Source organism: Marmota flaviventris, chromosome 12 (genome assembly GCF_047511675.1).
Source record: "Marmota flaviventris isolate mMarFla1 chromosome 12, mMarFla1.hap1, whole genome shotgun sequence".
Lineage (NCBI taxonomy): Eukaryota > Metazoa > Chordata > Mammalia > Rodentia > Sciuridae > Marmota > Marmota flaviventris.
The window spans coordinates 99,019,933-99,037,057 of NC_092509.1; the positions used below are offsets into that span (position 1 = coordinate 99,019,933).

General features: G+C 34.0%; 1 protein-coding gene and 1 non-coding gene across 5 annotated transcripts in view; one reads left to right on the plus strand and one right to left on the minus strand.

The window, feature by feature from the left end:
• Positions 1–17,125, minus strand: part of Rasal2 (RAS protein activator like 2) — a 343,852-nt gene that overhangs the window by 248,913 nt on the left and 77,814 nt on the right. The window lies entirely within an intron of this gene.
• On the plus strand, positions 16,941–17,046 carry LOC114092498 (U6 spliceosomal RNA). The gene has a single exon (XR_003582753.2). It is a non-coding gene; the product is annotated as a U6 spliceosomal RNA (small nuclear RNA).

Here is a 17,125-nt window from a genome sequence, read left to right on the forward strand (position 1 = left end):
CTGACTCATGACTGTTTTTGGCTTTTAAATAAAGCATTCAGGAAAGAAGCCACTTTATAAAAAGTTCTTTAGGATCTGGTAGGCCTGTTAATTCACACAAGCATCAATTTTTCCAAAAACATAAACAAAGTGTTCAATTAGTGCCTAAACAACAGAAAATATACTCTATATAACTGCATTTAATTGCTTAATAAGTAGAAATAGTACTAAATGGAAATTCTCCTTTTCCTTTCTTTATGATGAATATACGGCAAATACTAGCTATGTTCAAGGAGTGAATTTGGAAGCCTTTACAAAGTCCTCTGTTATGAAATATCATTGTTTATTTTCTGGATTAAAAACACATGCTAATTGCAACTGCAATTAAAATGGCAAATGAATTTTATACATTAATTGAAAAAAAACTCAAGATACTTATAAATTGCCTTTATTCTTTCTGTACAGAACATAGATTTCCTCAAGTCTTAAAATCCTAAATGTATAGATCTTCACATCTTTATCACTGTAAAATCTATTCCAATATATGAATTTGCTGATATTTATTTAACCAATTTACTGATAAGGACATTTGAGTTATCACTAGTTTTCTGCTAGTGTAAACAATGTTCCTATGAACTTTATCATATGTCTCTGAGTATACATATTCAAGAATTTTTCTAGGGTAAGTACGTAGAAGAAGAATTGCTGGGTCACAGGCTAAAAACATGTTTAGCAGGTAACATCACAGTATTTTTCAAAGGGCTTGTACCAATTTACAGTCCCAAATATAATGAGAATTCCTATTGTTCTATATAATTCCTTTCACACTAATGTCAATTTTTTAGACATCTATTCACCCAATGGTCTGTGGTAGTATTTCTTTGTGGTTTTAAGTTATGGGTTTATTTGTTTTGTTTTTTGGGGGGGTGTGGGAGATCAAACCCAGGGCCTTGTGCATGCAAGGCAAGCACTCTACCAACTGAGCTATCTCCCCAGCCCTTGGATTTAAGTTATGTTTTCCGGATTATTAATAAGGTTGGACATCATTTGATAAAGTTATTAGTAAATTATATTTCCTCTTATCCCCTCTTACATGCAGTACCACTTGAAGTTATTTATTCATTTTCTACTGAATGGTATGTCTTTATATTATTATCTCACATGAGGTCTTTATTCTAGACTTTTTTTCTCTTTTTGGTACTGGGTATTGAACCCAGGCATGCTTAGTCACCGAGTCACATCTCCAGCCCTTTTTATTTTTATTTTTTAATTTTGAGACAGAGTCTTGCTAAGTTGCTAAGGTTGGCCTTGAATTTGAAATCCTCAGCCTCCCTAGTCTGTGGGATTACAGGTGTTCTACCGTGCCCAATTTAGACTAGATTTTAATCCTTTGTTTTCACACATTGCAAATAGCTTCTCACTTTGCAGCTTGACTTTTCCCTCTCTTTATAGTATTATAGATATTTTTAACATGTTTTTAATGAGTGTGAATGTTCTAAAAATTTGCAAATAGATCTTTAGGCATATGTGATGATACCATTGGCAAGTATTTATGTATTTTTTAAAACAATAAAAACACCATAAATGATAAACTTTTAAGGATTTAATATTCTTATTTCTTATATTGAAAGCCTAAAATATTCTATATATTCTCTTTGTTCATTTATATTTTTTTCACTTGATATCAATATATAGTCATATTGGTCTCCTCAAATATATATGAGATCTAGAATTCTCTTAAGTCTTTGTCCTGGGGTAGTGGATTTACATCTTTAAGATTATATGGAATCCAAAGATTTATGTAAGTTTGTCAGTATTGATAATATATAAGAATATAAAAATACATATCATATATATATATATAGTATATATAAATAGTATGTATAGAGAGAAAACTATTAATACCATTTAGTAGTTTTTGATCATAATAACAGCCTTGGGATTATGGATCCAAGGTCTTTAATTCAGAGTTCATCATAATTTGTTTTTTTTCTGGACATACAAGAGTAACATTTTTTAAACTATGTCTAGAAAATAATGTGTAATTTGATGAGTCATTTTGTTTAGTCCTGATGTCATAAAAAAAAGTGATTCATTTTCTCCAGCAGTATATTTGAGAGGAAAAATGTCAAGTGTGTTAGAGGAAAATAATCCATTTGTTGGATACCTACACTACAGTTAGTATCTTACATATACTGTTTCTTTTTAATTCTCACAGCATTCTATGAAGTAGGCTTCATAAATGAAGTTCATTTCCAAAGCCACACAAGAATACCATAGCAATAGTTATTAAGCAGTAGAACAATATTTAGCAAAATATAAAGCAACAATTCAAATACAAGCCAGTAACTATTAACCCTTGTAATAATTCATATTGTACATTATTTAAAAGACCACTTACAATTAGCTGCACAAATGCAGTTAATTAAATAATAAATATTTAATGATCTTCTACTACTGGCAAGTTGTAAGTATTCTGGATTGTAGAATAGAATATAAGTTTTTTTTTTAATTTTTATTAATTTATTTTTTTAATATTTATTTTTTAGTTATCGGCGGACACAACATCTTTGTATGTATGTGGTGCTGAGGATCGAACCCGGGCCGCACGCATGCCAGGAGAGCGCGCTACCGCTTGAGCCACATCCCCAGCCCAGAATATAAGTTTTAAAGTCAGAAAAAGATGAAATCTACCCAGTTCCAATCACATTTGTCTATTCTACTGCCCCTACACAAATCACTCAATATCTCTTAGTCTTTTTTTTGATGGGGATTGAACCGAGGGCCTTGTGCATGTGAGGCAAGCATTCTCCCAACTGGGCTCTATCCCCAGCCCTCTTAGCCTTACCTTAAATAAAAAATAGGACTATAGTGGAAATGCATTATGCATGTGTATCTGCAGTAGAATGGGAAAAAGAACTGCTAGGTTTTAAAGTAAATGAATAGCCCAGCATGGTGGTACACGATTGTAATACCTGTCTCAAAAACTTAAAAGGGTTTGGGGATGTAGCTCAGTGGTAAAGCGTCTCTGGTTTAATCCCCAGCACCCCAAAAAATAAGAAGAAGAAAAAACTGAGTAAAGCAAAAATTGTATATAAAATTGTCTCTTCATATCTGTGGGATATATACATCAGTGGAGTCAACCAACGAAACACCAAAAATGCAATAAGACCTATGATGGTTGCATCTGCAAGTAATCCAGAGATCATTTAAAGTACACAAGAAGGTATATAGAGGTTATATGAAAATACTACACAACTTTATATAACAGATTTGAGCATCCAAGGATTTTAGTAACCAATCTTCCATGGATACTGAGGGATAACTATAGTCAAAATTAACTTTGAAAATTCTTAAATCACTCAAACTATCATTTCAAAATGCCATCTCTTAAAGAATTCTATACAACTGGTTTTATTATTCATTATTTTTATAAGGCAGGTTAAGCAGTAAAAATACTTGGCAGGGCATGCTTAACGGAAAGTATTCATATTTAAAACTGAAAATCATTCTTTGTAGTGACTATAATAAATGTGGGTAAGTCTCAAGTATGTATGAGGCAATGTAGTTCTCAGGTATAAGGAAACAGAAAAAGTACTTTCCTCTCAAAAAAAATATTTAAATCAAAGTAACATAACTACCTGTGCTTGCTCCTAAGAAGGGGTGATGAGGGAGGAGCAAAAAAAATCTTTTTAAATGAAAGAAAATTTTCAAAATAAAGGTCAAAGAATTTTCAAACAATTGTTTTATAAAGTATAATATCATAAAGCCATGCCTTTGACATTTCAACAATGCAGATTATTAAGTCTTATTCCTTTAAATATAAAAATTCACTAAATTATAAACAAAAGTAATTCATTTTATTCTCATCAGGCTTTTCCAACAAATAAACTTCTAATCAGAAAAAAAGGGTAGAAAAAGAGGAATTACTTGTGGTATTTATTGTGGTCTTTAACATTCATTTAATAACATGATGTGCATTTATTCCATGAACATTTTTAAAGAACATTATATTGTTGGTAGATGGAGCTAAAATACACCAGAAGACCATCAATCTGTTTGTGAAGGAGAATCAACATTCATAACTGCCAAATGAATCCAAAACAAACTTGTCACAGCAGAATAACCTGAAATTGCTTGGTTATAAACCCCTCAAATGTGATCTAAATTTAAATATAGCTTTTCACTGCTTCCTATTTAGCTATAGAAATTTGACCCTTTTAAGGGCCTTTATTTCTTTAAAAAATAATTTTCCTGATTCTCCAGTTGTGACTCAGTCTGGCTATGTCTATCTGCCTTCGGCCAGGGATCAGCTTCTCTGTGGGAACTGGAAATGTGCACATACCCAAGAAGTGATGCAAGATCTGAACTTTCCACAAAGGCAATGCCAGCATCCTAGCCTTCAGACTTTTGTACTTCTTCCTAAACCAGTCACAAGGAGCTGGAATGCAAAGGAAATAGTTGTGCAGCCTCAGAGAGGGAAGTACTTCAAATTAAACATTCATTTGCCTACTTAGAATCACATTAACAGCAGTAGTTTTTAGGCCTCTAAATTTCTTACCATTTTCTCCTCTTGTGAATTCACTTCTAACTTTGGAAGCTAAATCTGTTCATTTATTGACGGGCTGCTTAAGCTAGGACAAGGTCATGCATATACTACTGGTTTTATTTATTACATGTAGTTCACATTGACATAGCTGTGTCATATATAACAGCTCTCTGAAACAGACTGTCTCAAAATAGATTTCAAAAGCATTCTGCATTTGAACAGTTTTAGATTTAAAATAATGTATGTAACTTTAAAAATTTCTTACATACTTCTACTATACTTTCTACTTAATGCATTTTATTTAGTATTTTAAGGTATTTCTGACATACTCACAAAATTGCAATCTCATGTTTAATTAAGCTCCCTTCTGCTCCTCATAGTGCCTAGCAGAGTATACAGTACACTATCATCAAATACTTACTGAAATAAGTTGAAGGAGTATGGATAGGATACCAGATCTTTGCAGTGACGGGGAAGGAAGAAGGTGGGGGGGAGGAAACACGGCACAAAATACCTTAAAAGTCTGGAGACATTATTTTCAGTTCCCTTTTTGATTCCTACTTGCTGCTGCCTCACTACTAAAAACTATTTAAACCAGTGATGCTAAAAAGTTATCTCAATTAGTTTGAGGTTTTGTGTCCATATACTTCCCCACCACCAAATCTATGTTTTACAGTTATAAAATGTATGCATGTTTCTCTTTCCATAAAAGATACGTTTTATAAAAATTTGATTCACATAAAACCAATCTCAGAGACTGAGAAATAAATGGTCTTCTTTCAGCAAAATGAAGTTGTTCTTTATCCAGTGTGTGGATATTAAAGCCTTCGGATTTTGCTGCAACTTATTCATTTCTTATGTCACTCAATAAACATATTTACTTAGTGTCTACTATGTGCCACAAGCTTCCCTAGGTCTTTGGCTCTTAAGGACTATTTTAAATTCTCTTTAGATGAACATAATGAATTGATATAATAATTGATGGAATGGATGTTCCTTTGGAATGTGGCAAGAGCACAGGGAATGGACTACTCAAGTTACTTTGGGAAAGATAATACTTGAACTAAGAACAGGCAGGAAGCAATTTATACTGAGCAAAGGCTAACATGTAAATAGTAAAAAAGAAAATTTTATTTCAAATAATTTCTACTGAAATCAGTGCTCTTCCAAATTTGGTTTACCGGCCTATTGTAGGCCACAAACTATTATTAGGCTATCTAAAGATGAATGAAAAAATAAAGAATAAAGTATTTAGAAACGTTTATACCAATGTAACAGAGTTGAATCCAATTTTTAAAAGCCTACTTTTAGTGTTTTTAATTTGCTTCATTTAGATATTAATTGTTATTGTACTTTAAAAAAATATTGGTTCCCAGGGGCTGGAGTTGTGGCTCAGTGGTAGAGCTCTTGCCTAGGACGTGCAAGGCCCTGGGTTCGATCCTCAGAACCACATTAAAATAAAGGTATTGTGTCCAACTACAAAAAAAAAAAAAAAAAAAAATCAATATTTTAAAAAAATATATATATTGGTTCCCAAAAGATTGAGAATTTGATCAAATACCAGTAGTTTGTGAAGGCTAAGTGGATTTAATTCTGACTATATCTCTCAAATTGTTCCTGTCTTTAAACTTCCTTTTAGAACTAGAGTGTATTTTTTTTTAATATATCTCATTCAACTTTTTATTATGACACATCATTGTTCCATACCAAGAACCGTGATTTCCTGAAATATAATTGCAAATAACAAAAAACATTCAGAGTTTGGAAAAATAATTATGCATTAGCATGCATATTTACAAGTTCATTAATTAGATTCTCATTTTCAAAGTTTTATAAAACTCCTTTAGAAATTAAGGAGCAGAAATATGGAAGAAAGGGGCAAGAGACTTTCCACTAAAAGGTGAATTGTAAGCTAGGAAAAAGCACAAATATTTTGTGACAAACATGGAGGGTAAATACTTGGGAATGACATTGGCCAAAATATATCATTATATTGTGTGTGTATACATGTGGAAAAACTCCTATTATGTGCAATGACTATGCAACTTTAAAAATATGGAATATCACCTTAAATACATTCAAACAATTATAATAATGGCATCTTCAACAAGATTCTCCTGAAAAACAAAACTAATAATATGTAGTGGGGGATGTGAGAAAAAGAAAGAGAAAGGAGGGTATTTTAAGTAATTGGCTCACACAATATAGAGGGGCTGGCACTTTTGAAATCTGCACTGCAGGATGGCAGGCAGCAGATCCAAGGAAGAGTTGATGTCTCAAGTCTAGAGGTGCAGACAGAATACCATTTACCTGGGGGACTTCATTCTTCTATCTTAAGGTCTTCAACTGATTGCAAGAGTCTCAGACTGCTTAGCTGGGGTACGATTGCAGCAAGAGTACTGTTGGTTACACATTCAAGTTCACTGGTAATTCCCTCCAGCAGAGCTTCCCGACACAAGTCCCGGGTTCAATGTTCCTCTTCACTAAAGGCATGGCTCACAATCATATAATTGTTGACTTACAGGTTGCAGAGATTCCCTCAGTTAGCAGCAACACTTTTGCTCAGATATCAGTAGTAACAGCAACCAAAATTAAAACAGTCCGGTCCGCGGTCCCACCGCCGGCGCCAGAGCTGCGCTTGGAGCTCTATCGTCTCGCGGCGCCCAGAACTAGAGTGTATTCTAAGAGGCTTTTCGACTGACTTCAGAAAGAACTGTACCACGTAGATTATAGTACGACTCATTTTAATTAAAGATCATACTAACACCCTGCTATGTTGACCTAAACCTTAAGCATCTCAGTGAACTAAGCAGTAACTGGTTTACATTCTTTGGTACATATTGTCAAAAGAAGCAGCAAATAGATGATAATAGAATACTATTTAACTTAATTTTTCTGGATTTAAAGCCACTAATCCTTACCATTCTTTTGTGATGCAGACCCTGCACTTCTTTGGAATTATCTTTATTTAAAGAATTCAAATGTGTGTAAGAAATAACACTTTGATTCACGTATAAATTCAAATAAAAATAGGCCTTCACCATCTAAAAATTTGTGTTCTAAAATGGAAAACTCGGTGAATGCTCATTCCTGATATAAGTGGGGGATTTTCTTCCATACTATGAAGCTACAGCAAACTTTAATACACATAAGATCATATATCAAAGGGCCCACCAATTCAAGAAATAAAAATCTCAAGTCAGGCCTGGGGTTATACCTCAGCGGTAGAGTACTTGCCTAGCATATGTGAGGCACTAGGCTCCATCCTTAGCACCACATAATAAAATAAAGGTATTGTGTCCATCTACAACTATAAAAAAAAAAAAAAAATTTAAATTCTTAAGTCATCATCTTTCACCAAAGAAATTAGGTCATGTGCTAATACTTCTTTACTTTGCACATAGTTCATTCCAACTAAAAATATATTCTTTCCTGTCAGTATTATTAGTAGCTGTTTTCCTTTTAAATTTCAATGAATCAGGGCACCAATACAATTTATAAAATATAACACTATTTAGTAGGAATAATGATTGATACATAAGGTAAAACAATGAATATATAAGCAGGTAACCTCAGAGAGTTCCCAGATGTTGCACTCGTAGGCAGAGTGAATTCAAGGTATAGCCAAGAGAATTCAAAATATGAACATTTGTGAACAAGTTTGTTGTTGACACATATCAGCATTACTCATGCCAGTCAAAATATGGAAACAGGTCAAATGGAGTATAAATTTAAGAGTTTTTAATTATCTTCTGTATTTCAAAAGTATCTGTCATGATATTTCCTTTTGCATATCAAATTTTAGTAATTTGAGTTTTCTCTCTCCTTTTCATTAGAGTGGCTAAAGGTTTATCAATTTTATTTTTAAAAAGAACCAACTTTTTGTCAATTTTTTGAATTGTTTCCCTTTGTTTCAATTTCATTGATTTCAGCCCTGATCTTAATTATTTCCTGTCTTCTATTACTTTTGGTGTGGATTTGTTGTTTTTTTCCTAGGGCTTTGAGATGTAGTGTGAGGTTGTATATTTGTTGACTTTTTCTTTTAAAGAATGAGTTAAATGCAATGAACTTTCCTCTTAGCATTGCCTTCAGTGTCCCATAGGTTTTTATATTTTGTATCAGAGTATCATTTCCTCTAAGGATTTTTTTTATATCTCCTCCCCGATATCTTCTGTTATGCATGCATCATTCAATAGTTTATTGTTTAGTTTCCAGGTGTTGGCATAGCTTCTATTTTTTACTTTATCACTGATTTCTAATTTCATTCTATTATAGTCTAACAGAATGTACGGTAGTATCTCTATTTTTTTTTTTTTTTTTTGGTATTGGCTAAGAGTTGCTTTGTGGCATAACATATGGTCTATTTTAGAGAAGGATCAGTGTGCTGTGGAGAAAAAAGTATATTCGCTCACTGATGGATAGAATAGTCCATACATGTCAGTTAAGTCTACATTACTGATTGCTTAGTTTTTCTTGTTTAGTTTTTTCTTTGGAAGATCTATCTAGTGTTGAGACAGGTGTGTTAAAGTCACCCAGTACTATTGTGTTGTGATAGTTAAAAATTTTGAGCATGTATCTCTTATAAGTTCATTTAAAAATTAAATATATGGACTACTGTATAGTGCTATATATAACTTATCTGAAACTCTTGCGATCAGAAGTGTTTCAAATTTTTATTTTTTTCAGATTTTTGGAATATTTGCATAGACTTTATTTACCATTTAAGCATCCCTAATTCACAATCCTAAAAGTTTTTTTTTTTTTTGGATTTTGCAGCATTTCAGACTTTAGATTTTCGAATTAGGGATGTTAAATCTGTATACAATATAAAACACAGAAATATAAATTTCAGGGTGAGTTTAAAAAATTAATAAACATGCTAACACTTTTATCCTAAACCGCCAGGGATACACATAACAACGTTTTTGAGACAAATGGTGTCAATTACACTCACAGAAAGGAAATTAGAATCTAGTATTGACTTGTTGCTCATTTACAGTGAGATTTTGGAACCACTGGGTTGTTTATGACACAGTCATGTTATTTACAAGCTGTGTATAATCACCCCAATATACAACGTAACAGAAATATTATGATCTTTGTGGAAAAGTAAAAACTCTAAAGCTTCCAGAAAAAATATATTAATTAAATTCATGACACTATTAAGAAATATGACCTTAAGACAAATAACTTAGGATAAATTCCCTGGTTCTCTCTTATCTGGGATTTGAATTCAAAAAAGAATAAATAGATGTCAGTAATTCTATCACTTCCCACAAAATCCCATAACTGACTCCACTACTGAACCATGTTGGTGAGATTTTCATCACTATATATACACCTGAGACAAAAGGAGAAAAGGTTCATACTGATTCACAGTTTCAGCAGTTGTAGTCCATTGTCCCTGAGACACACTGCTTTGGGCCTGTGGCAGCACAGTTTATCATGGTGGGAGCACAAAGCAAAGAAGACTGTTCGCCTCATAGCAGCCAGGAAGCAGAGAGAGAAAGCGGGGGGAGGAGGGAGGAAGGAACTGGGGTCCCAATATCCCCTTCAAGGGCACACCACCAATGACCTATCTTCCTCCAACTAGGCCCTACCTCTGAAAGGCTTACCATCTCCCAGTAGGGCCACAGACTACAAACTAAGGCTTATAGCACTTGGGCCTTTGGGAGACATTAGGCAAACCACAGCATGGAGCAAGAATTGGTTATTATATTCTCACATGAGTATCAATTTTTATTAAAAATACCAATGAATATAAGAACTATAATTATGGCTACAGCTAAAAGTCTTTATTTATGCCATAATGATGTAGCCAAATAACAGTGATTTGGGAGAATAATATCAATCTCTGACATGTAGTAACTGATGGTTGATAATGATAGAGCTGCTATCTTTGTAATCATTCCAGATATTACAAAGGAAATATAAATCAACATTTAAAGTGCATCGTGATAATTGCTTTGGTCATTTGTCTTTATCTTGGATGCTTCTACCTACCATATAGGTGTCAATTTCATAACTGATACAAGTGAATATGACTATGTTAACCAAACTCAGAGTTCCCATCGAAGAAATAGCACTCAATAGCTATTTAGAGGTTATAAAACTGAGAAATTAGGTATTTTAAATGACTCTGCAGTTCAACCTAGTAAGATACAATTTAGTTCACATGTAGGCTAATATATAGATATTTGCAAATACTGAAAAGTACAATTTGTTATCCAAACAGTAATATTCCATAAATGTTCACTGAATTAAACATAGAAATGTAATAAGGAATTCTTTATTTCTAGGTTTTATTTAACATGCTTTTGGTAGAAAATATTTTAAATAATCTGTAAAAATAATGCTACTTTAGTCATACACTTTTGGTGACATAATTAATATAATGCTAAAAAATGAAACTGTTATCATTCATTTCCTGTCATGACTATGTAACTGACATTGAACTTACCCTCCAGCTATAAACAACTAAAAAAAACAGACAAAATATGACAAACTTTTTTCAGGTATTAGATAATGCAGAGCATAGAGCTGTGATTCCTAAGAAAAGAAAAACATACCAATAAAACCTATAATAATCTCAGATTTTTAGAAAGAGACACTTTCTGACTATTGGTATAGGGAGAGGAAACCTAGGCAGTATACAAAGGTCTTAATGAATTTGAGGAGACAGAAGTGAGACTTCAGAGACACTGGTAGAATTTTCAGAATAAGGAACAAGAAAAAAGTAAATTACACAGAGAGAAAGACCCAGAAATCTACCTACATATTCCCTTGGTTAAACTATAATTGAGTACAATAAACTTTCTGACTGCAGGGAAAGAAAACTACTAGGGAGCTATAAACTTCAAATAACTCACTTGGGACTGGAAAATACTTAAGATCCCTTAAATCAGCCAGGCGTGGTGGTTGGTGCACACCTATAATCCCAGCAACTCAGAGGCTGAGGGAGAATTGCAAGTTTTAGGCCAGCCTTAACAATTTAGCAAGAACTCGTTGCAATTTTTTTTTTTTTAATTAGCTCAGGGACAAAGTGCCTCTGGGTTCAATTCCCATACCTACCCCAGTCACACACACACACACACACACACACACACACACACACACACAATCCTCAAATCAAAAATGAAGTGACTTTATTGACCACTCAGAACATTCTGTATCTGTTATGGTTTGAATATGAAGTGTCCCTCAAAAACACATGTGAGACAATGCAAGAAATTTTAGAGAAATGATTGGGTTGTGAGAGCCTTATAACCCCATCAGTGAATTAATCCCTGATGGGATTAACAGAGTGGTAACTAGAGGCGGGTGGAGTGTAGCTGGAGGTAGTAGTTAATTGGGGGCATGGCTCTGGGGTATATATTTTATATCTGGAGCTGGAATCTCTGTTTCTTGACCACCATCATGTGAGTTGCTTTCCTCTGCCACACACTCTGCCTTGATGTTCTGCCTCACTTGAGCCCCAAGGAATGGAGCCAGCCTTCTCTGGACTAAGAACTCTGAAACCATGAGACCTCAAATAAACTTTTCCTCCCCTACAGTTGTGCCGGTTAGATCCCTTATTCACAGCAGTGAAAAAGCTAAGTAAAATAGCATCTATCCCCCAAAAGGTTACATGTGAGTAGTAAGACTAAATTAGGCATTGAAAAATTGAACATGAAGATGTAGAAAAGAAGAGTACTTCAGATCTACTCTTAATAAAGCTTCAATCAAGACTTAAACTCTCAGGAAATCTAACATCAATTATAATTAAAGACAGATAACAAATACCAACATCATCATTGTAATATCAACAATGTCTATCATTCAATCAAAAACTATAACCCGGGCTGGGATTGTGGCTGAGCGGTAGAGTGCTCACTTAGCACGGGCAGGACCTGGGTTCGATTCTCAACACCACATAAAAATAAAGGCATTGTGTTGTGTCCATCTACAAAAAAGATTCATTCTCTCTCTCCTTTTATTTTTTATTTTATTTTTTTATTAGTTACACATGACAGTACAATGATCTTGACAATTCATACATTTGAATCAAATGGGGTATAATTTCTCATTTTTCTGATTGTACAGGTTGCAAAATCACATTGGTCATACAGTCACGTATATACATACAGCAATAATGATGTTTATTGTATTCTGCTGCCCTTCCTATCCCCCCTTCCCCTCACCTCACTTCTCTCTACCCAATCTAATGTGACACACTTTTTTTTCCCCCTCATAACATCATACATGTATTCTGTATAACGATGAGGGTCTCCTTCCATCTTTCGTGCAATTCCCCTTCTCCTTCCTTTTCCCTCCCATCTCTCTTCCCTTCTTAAACATCACATGCAGGGGAACAAGTAATAGAATAACTGTTAAATCAATTATTTAATGCTAAGTGAAGTTAGCCAATCCCTAAAAAACAAATGCCGAATGTCTTCTCTGATATAAGGGGGTGACTCAAAATGGGATAGGGAGGAAGAGCATGAGAAGATTACCCCTCTCTCTCTCCTTTTAAAAAAAAAATTACAACCCATGTAAATAAGTAGGAAAATATAAACCATAACCAGAAAGAAAATCATTCAGTAGGTACAGTAACAAATGATAGGCATAATGTAATTAGCAAAGACAATAAAATAGCTATTATAAGCATGTGTGAGGATTTAAAAGAAGATATGATAATAACAAAGAAGTGCAATATATTTTTAAAAGAAGTGAAATTTCTAGAACTGAAATATATAGTATTTTTTTTTATACCAGGATTGAACCCAGGGGGCACTTAACTACTGAGCCACACATCCCCAACCCTTTTTTCTTTAATTTATAAGCTAGGTCGTGCTGAGTTGCTTAGGCCCTCACTAAATTGCTAAGGCTGGCTTTGAACTCGTGATCCTCCTTCCTCAGCCTCCCAAGCTTCTGGGATTATACATGTATGCCACCACACCCGGCTAAACAGTATAAAAAAATTTACTTCATAGTCAGAACCAGAAGACTGCATACCTCAAAAGGAAATGTTGGAGAACATGAAGATGTAACAACTAAAAATATGTCGAGTGAAAAACAGAGGGGGTTAAAAGGACTGAAACAAAGACCAGTGGTCTGTGGAAGGTTAATAAGCAATCTGGGAAGGAAAGAATAATGAGGGAGGGTAGATGAATATACTAAAAATGAAATGATGAATCGTTTTGAAATATAAACTAAATATTCACAAAACAACAAAGCCAAAGCAAGATGAAACAAAGGAAATCAAAGACACATAATAAGTAAACTGCTAAAAACTAGTTGTGAAGAAAAAATTAAGAAAAACAAACAGAAGAGGGTAAACATCACATACAGGGGAACAAGTAATAGAATAACTGTTGAATCAAGCTTCAAGATGATAGAACAACACTTTCAATATGCACAAAGGATCAAATTCTATACTTAGTAAAAAAAAAAAATCCTTAAAAAGTTAAAAAGACACTTTTTGAACTACAACTGTAATGCACTAATAAAAATATACAAAAAGTACTTTTTTAAAAATCTAAGTAAATTCATTGCCAACAGACTTCCTGAGAAAGCAAAAACAAAAAATAAACAGAAGCAAAAAATAATAGTAATTAAGAGTAGAAATCATGGAACTGAAAACAAAACTAGAGAAAAATCAACCAAGCCAGAAGCTGGTTCTTTGAATGGAACTACAAATAAATCTCTATCCAGGATAACCAAAATAAGAAGGGAGATATATCTATGTAAAGATCAAATTAGGAGGATGTATGATGGATATATATAGACCTATATAGATAGATAGATAGATATATCTATATAAAGACAGATTTATATATATAATAAATGAGAGACAGAAATTGATAGAAAGGAGGGAAGAAAGTCATTTTTAAAAATATTTTTTTTATTTTTAAGTGGTCACAATATCTTTATTTTTCATTTATGTGGTGCTGAAGATCAAACTCAGTGCCTCAAGCATGCTAGGCAATCAGTCTACCACTGAGCCGTAACCTCAGTCTGAAAGTCATCATTATTGATCAAATAGATATATAGAGCTAATAGACGAATGTTACAAACAACTCTTTGCCCATAAAAATCGATAAATGAAAAAAAAAAAAACCTGGAAAGACATAATGTACCAAGTCTGCACAAAAAGGAAATAGATAAACTTAATAGCCCTATGTTATTTAAAGGCATTGAATAAATAATCAATAATCTTCAAAAGAAAAAAAAAAAAGAGCACCAGGTACAATTTCAATGGTGAATTCTACAAAATATTTAGAAAATAGTAACAATTCTCCATAATATTTATTAGTAGATAACAGAAGCAGAAATATTTTATGAAGCCAGTATCACCTTAATATCAAAACCAGATAGAAAGAAAAACTTTAGAGCAACATCTCTCATAAAGATCAACAAAATAATATTCAATCAAATACAATATTTAAAATAAATTTTGCATATCACAACCAAAAGGTATGCAAGATGGGTTCAACATTTGAAATTAATGAATGTAATTCACTATATGAAGATGAAGAAAATTATAGTATGCAAAAAGCTGAAAAAAGTCCAATACCCATTCATAACTTCATATGTTTATTTATTTTTGGTACTGGGGATGGAATCCAAGGACACTTAACCATTAAGCTATATCCCCAACCCTTTTTATTATTTCCATAGAGGGTCTCACTTAATTGCTTAGGTCTTGCTAATTTGCTGAGGCTGGCTTTGACCTTCCAATCCTCCTGCCTCAGCCTACTGCGTAGCTGGGATTACAGGCCTGGGCCACTAGGCCGACTCCTATTCATAACTTTTCCTTTTTAATAATTCATGATTGTTTTATCATTTACTTTTTTTTTTTTTTTTTTAAACATACTAAGGATTGAACCCAGAGGTGCTCAACCACTGAGCCACATGACCAGTCCTTTCCATTCCCAATATTAAGACAGGGCCTCACCACATTGCCTAGGGCCTGAATTGCTGAGGTTGGCCTCAAACCCACAATCCTCTTGCCTCAGTCTCCCAAGTTGCTAAGATTACAGGCATGTACCACATGCCTGGCAGTAAATGTTGTTTTAGAACTCACTGGGTTTGGATATAAAAGGGCCAGGGAGACAAAAGTCCACTGGGCTCATAGAACAGATGATGGTTTGTAAATGGTTCTCTTTGGGGCCAAAATAGAGAAGAGTTGTGACAGTCTGTCCAGGTGTGCTGGCAGATATCAGTCTTCTCCTGAGGTAGGAGCCGAGTTGGTGAGAGCTTGGAGGCATTTCTTCTTTGGCAGGTCTAGATTTGGAGTAGATAAGGGAAGTTTACAGAATGTCTCTCCTGCACTAGGAGGGAAAGGAAGTAAGAGGGACCTTGATTCTGAAGCAGGCCCTTTTAAATGATTCATTATGGGGTGGGGTGGGGCGGGGGTAGGAGAGATGAAGAGGGAATAGTAGCTCTGTGGTAGAACCCTTGCTTAGCATGCAGGAGGCCCTGGGTCCAATTCCCAGTACCTGAAGAGAAAAATGACAACAAAAATACCCCTTAAAAAGCCCCAATTGGAGTCAGTCATGCTGGTACATGCCTGCAATCCCTGTGCCTCAGGAGCCTGTGGAGGAAGAGTCAATGGATACTATTCAGCAGTAGAAAGGAATGAGCTATTAACTAACAAAGACATAAATCTAAAGTATATAATACTAAATAAAAGAAGCCAGTTTGAGAAGAATACATACACACACACACACACACACACACACACAAAATGATAGCAATTAGATTCTAGAAAAAAGCAAAACTAGAGAAAGTAAACAGATCAGGGGCAGAATGTGACAAAACAATCTATCTCCAATGGAAGTGTGTGGTATAGTCTCACTCAAAGCAGTGAGGGGCAAAGGTTCTATCCTAAGTAGTCCTGGAAATGAATGCAGTCTATAAGACTAAAAGTAAATTATATATGCAAAGTTCCATACTCTAGTGATGGAGTTATTTCCCACAGGAATATGAATTAACAATTCTAAAACCACTACATATAATGAAATTAAAAAAACTAAGTAAATGTGTGTTGGATGGTGGGAATCAGGTTCCTCATTGTTGAAGTGGAAGTTATCAAAGAAAGCCAGGAGAATGATATGTGAGGTAACCGATTACTGTTGGAGACACTGATATAAACTCATGTTTAGTTTATACAGAAACAGATGGTTACATACAAAAATATTTACTAATATGGGTACATAAAAGAGCTCAGTGTACACACATTTATTTCCTTGTTCTATTAGCTTTGAGACTAGAAGCAACAATGCCCTAGTATAAACAAACATGCCTACTGCCCACATTCTGATTTTATACAATTCTCCAATATAAGGAACCAGAGCTCTTTAGAGAAAATGCTGATTCTAGAACTGGGGCAAGAAATATATAAGATGGAAATACATAAGATGGGTCGGTAGTGCTGATGTTGGCAGCACATACACTAAAATCAGAAAAATACAGAGAAGATTGGCATGGCCTCTACATAGGATGACAAAAAAATTCCTAAAACATCTGTATTTTTTAGAAGAAAGGATCCTGAAACCTTTTACCATATACAAATGATAAATGTACGAGGAGATACAATGCTTAACCTGACTAACA